This window comes from Nematolebias whitei, chromosome 9, assembly GCF_014905685.2.
Source record: "Nematolebias whitei isolate Nwh7 chromosome 9, NemWhi1, whole genome shotgun sequence".
NCBI classification, from domain to species: domain Eukaryota; kingdom Metazoa; phylum Chordata; class Actinopteri; order Cyprinodontiformes; family Rivulidae; genus Nematolebias; species Nematolebias whitei.
The window spans coordinates 51017109-51022151 of NC_056506.1; positions in this window are offsets into that span (position 1 = coordinate 51017109).

Consider the following 5043-nt stretch of genomic DNA (forward strand, 5'->3'; position numbering starts at 1 on the left):
TGGTTTGGACATGTCCAGAGGAGGGACAATGGTTTGGACATGTCCAGAGAGGGGACAGTGGTTTGGACATGTCCAGAGGAGGGACAGTGGGTATATTGGTAGAAGGATGTTAGAAATGCAGCTGCAGGAAAAAGACAAAGAGGAGACATGTGGATGCAGTTAGAGAGGACATGGAGGTGGAGTGAGGACAGAGGACAGGGTGAGATGGAGGAGTCACTGTGGAGACCCTGAAGAGGGAAAAGACGAAATAAAATAATTTCCATTAATTTATTTTAAAAAGATTATGAATAACTGGTGCCACAGATCCAGTCGGGCTGGTTGTGAATCAAAGCGTTGCTGTGAGCTGTTGACCTCTTTGGATTCCATCTTTGCTCCTGCATGACGTCACAGATGGAGGCAGAGGCCAGGACAGGAAGTGGACCTCTAGATGTCTGACTAAGCTCTAACATGTGGACACACGGCACCCCCTGCTGCTGGATTGAAATAAAACGAGGACAAAAAGTTACAACTCAAAAAACAATATGATCAAAACTGAGTCTTTAGTAAAGCTCTAGTTTATAAACAATAAAATTAAAACCATCCATCCATTACCTTTAACCTGCTTCTTCCTTTTCAGGTCACAGGGGTCACTGGTGCCCATGTCCAGCTGTCACTGTGCGAGAGGCGGGGGACACCTGGACAGGTCTCAGTCCATCACAGGGACACATAGAGACAAACAAGACAAACACCATTCGCTCTCTCTGTCTCATCTAGGGACAATTTTAGAGTCACCATCAGCCTAACATGCATGTTTTTGGTCTGTGGGAGGAAACTGGAGTACCTGGAGAAAACCCACGCAGCACGGAGAGAACATGCAAACTCCACCCGGAAAGGCCCCTGGACAGAATTTAAACCAAGGTGACCTGCTCGCCGAGAGGCGACAGCTCTGCCAACTGCACCACCGTGCTGCCCCATCCCCGATAATCCGTGACCCGAGTTCGGAACAAGCGGATGATAATGGATGGAATAAAATTTAAACATTTTACTATTTAAACCTAAACCTTGAATCGCCACCTTATCGTGGTGGAGGAGTTTGTGTGCCTGAATGATGCTAGGAGCTGTGCTGTCGGGGGCGAAGGCCATTGGTAGGGTCTCCCAAGGCAGATTGGTCCTAGGTGACAGGTCAGACAGAGTGATTCCAAAAACTCAATGGACAAAAAAACCCTGGGGGAGGAGCTTGTCGGTGAGCACCTGGTGACCAGGTCTCTAAGCATGGGGCCCAGTTAGGTTCAGTAACATGGTTTTACCTTCCTGTGGGCCCACCACCTGCAGGAGGGGCTATATTCAAGGATTCAAGGTTCTTTATTTGTCATTCGCATCACATGTGGTACATGTGGTGGAACAAAGTTGTATACACAGGGTCCCAGCTACATCCAACAAAAGTATAAAAAGTAAAAGAAAAACAGTAACAAGATCTAAAATATGAACCAAGAAAAAACATCAACTAAAAATACACTAAGCACTAGTAGTACAAAAACAATATGCCGAACAACAGCAGCACGAACATGAGTCTGTGTGAGCAGATGAATACGAATGAACACAGCAACATGAAACAGATCAGCAGCAACATGAAACAGATCAGAAGCAACATGAAACAGATCAGCAGCAACATGATGCGATTTTTCAGTGATTATTCTGGTTAGAGATTCATGAGTAACAGCCTCAGGCAGAAGCTGTTCCTCAGTCTAGTGGTTCAACATGAATCCATAGGCAGTGGCCTTGGACCTCAGACCCTGGATTATCAAAACTGACACTTGGGACATGTAACGTGACCTCTCTGGCAGGGAAGGAGCCTGAACTTGTGCGTGAGGTTGAGAGGTACCAACTAGATCTAGTTGGGCTCACGTTGACGCACAGCATGGGCTCTGGAACCAATCCCCTTGAGAGGGGCTGGACCATATTCCACTCTGGAGTTGTCCACGGTGAGCGGCGACAAGCTGGTGTGGGTCTACTCTTAGACCCCCAACTTGGTGCCTGTGTGTTGTTTTCCCAGGTAGATGAGAGGGTGGCTTCCCTGCGCTTTTGGGTGGGAGAATGGGCGCTGACTATTGTTTGTGCCTACGTGCCCAAAATCAGTTCAGAGAATCCGGCCTTCTTGGAGTCCTTGGTGTGTGTGCTGGAAGGTGCACCAGCTGGGGACTCCTTTATTCTGCTGGGGGACTTCAATGCCCACGTGAGTAATGACAGTGTGACCTGGAGGGGCGTGATTGGGAGGAACGGCCTCTGATCTGAACTCAGGTAGTGTTCTGTTGTTGGACTTCTGTGCTAGTCATAGTTTGTCCATCATAAACACCATGTTCCAACATCAGAGTGTCCACAAGTGCACTTGGCACCAGGACGACCTAGTTTGTAGATTGATGATTGACTTTGTAGTCGTGTCATCTGATTTGTGGCCGTTTCTTTTGGACACTCGGGTGAAGAGAAGAACTGAGCTGTCAACTGAACACCACCTGGTAGTGAGTTGGATCAGATGGCGGGGGAAGACGCCGGACAGACCCAGTAGACCCAAACATGTAGTGAGGGTTTGCTGGGAACACCTGGCAGAAGAGCCCATCAGAAAGATCTTCAGCTCACACCTCCAGGAGAGCTTTAACCACATCCCAGCTGAGGCGGGAGACATTGAGTCCGAGTGCACCATGTTTCACGACCCAATTGATGAAGTGGGTGCCTTGAGCTGTGGCTGCAAGGTTGTCGGTGCTTCTCACAGTGGCCATTTTTGAACTTGGTGGTGGACATCCTGGGTTAGGGAGGCTGTCAGGATGAAGGAGTCCTATCAGTCCTTGTTGGCTGGTGGGACTCTGGAGGCAGCTGAGGAGTACCGGAGGGCCAAACGGCCTGCAGTCTTGGCTGTTGCTGAGGCAAAAACTCAGATGTGGGAGAAGTTCAGTGAGACCTTGGATGAAGACTCGCAGTCAAGTCCGAGGAGATTCTGGCAAACCATCAGGTGGCTGAGGAGGGGAAAGCAGCACTTTACTGACACTGTGTTTAGTGAAGGTGGGTTGCTGTTGACCTCAACCAGTGATATCGTCGGGAGGTGGAAGGAATACTTCTTGGACCTTCTCAATCCTACCGGCACGTCTTCTATGGAGGAAGCTAAGTCCAGGGACTTCAGTGTTGGTACGTCCATAACCGTGGTTGAGCTTGCCGAGGTAGTTAAAAAGCTCCGTGGGAGAAGGGCTCCAGAGGTGGATGAGATCTGACCATACTTCCTTAAGGCCCTGGATGTTGTGGGGTTATCTTGGTTTACATGTCTTTGCAACATCACGTGGACATCGGGCCAGTGCCACTGGATTGGCAGACTGGGATGGTGGTTCCCCTCTGCAAGAAGGGGGACTGGAGGGTGCGCTCTAATTATAGGGGCAAAACTCTCCTTAGCCTCACTGGTCCAGAAACCAGCCACTAGGGAGTACAAGCCAGTATATCTCTTGTGCCGGTCCCAGGCCCGGGTAAATGGTGAGGGTTGTGTCAGGAAAGGCATCCATTGTAAAACACTTTTGCCAAAACCATAATGCAAGTTCCCATTGCTGGTTCCCAATGTGCTGGTGCCCATTTTTAAGAACAAGGGTGATGTACAGAGTTGTAGCAACTACAGGGGAATTAAGTTGATGAATCACACAACGAAGATCTCGAAGAGAGTTGTGGAAGCAAGACTTGGATGAAAGGTGACTATCTGTGAGCAGCAGTATGGTTTCATGCCAAGAAAGAGCACCACAGATCCATCTTTGCTTTGAGGATGCTGATGGAGAAGAACAGAGAGGGTCAGAAAGAACTCCATTGTGTCTTTGTGGATTTAGAAAAAGCATCTGACAGAGTGCTGAGGGAGGAGGTGTGGTGTTGTATGAGAAAATCTGGAGTGGCAGAAAAGTATATTAGACTGGTACAGGACATGTATGAGGACAGCAGGACATGTATGAAGATAGCAGGACAGTGGTGAGGTGAGCTGTAGGAGTGACAGATGAATTCAAGGTGGAGGTGGGAGTGCATCAAGGACCAGCTCTGAGCCCCTTCTTGTTTGCTTTGGTGATGGACCGACTAACAGATGAGGTCAGGCAGGAATCCCTGTGGACGATGATGTTTGCAGATGACATTGTGATCTGTGGTGAGAACAGGGAACAGGTGGAAGAGAACTTGGAGAGGTGCAGGTATGCACTTGAAAGAAGAGGAATGAAAGTCAGCCGTAGTAAGACAGAGTCCATGTGTGTGAATGAGAGAGAGGAGGTGGAACAGTGAGGCTACAAGGAGCAGAGGTCACAAAGGTGCAGGACTTCAAGGACTTGGGGTCCACTGTCCAGGAACATGGGGAGTGTGGTGAAGAGGAGAAGAAGAGAGTCCAGGCAGGATGGAGTGATGGAGAAAAGTTTCAGGAGTGATTTGTGACAAAAGGGTGTCAGCAAAGGCCAAGGGTCAAAGGAGAAGTTTACAAGACAGTGGTGAGACCAGCTATGTTGTATGGTCTGGAGACAGAGACATGGACAAAAAGACAGGAGACAGAACTGGAAGTGTCAGAAATGAAGATGTTGAGGTTCTCCTTAGGAGAGACAAGGATGGAGAAGATCAGGAATGAGATCATCAGAGGTACAGCACAGGTTGAACAACTGGGAGATAAAGTTAGAGAGGACACACTGAGATGGTTTGGACATGTCCAAAGGAGGGACAGTGGTTTGGACATGTCCAGAGGAGGGACAGTGGTTTGGACATGTCCAGAGGAGGGACAGTGGTTTGGACATGTCCAGAGGAGGGACAATGGTTTGCACATATCCAGAGAGGGGACAGTGGTTTGGACATGTCCAGAGAGGGGGCAGTGGTTTGGACATGTCCAGAGAGGGGACAGTGGTTTGGACATGTCCAGAGGAGGGACAGTGGTTTGGACATGTCCAGAGAGGGGACAGTGGTTTGGACATGTCCAGAGAGGGGACAGTGGTTTGGACATGTCCAGAGGAGGGACAGTGGTTTGGACATGTCCAGAGGAGGGACAATGGTTTGGACATGTCCAGAGAGGGGACA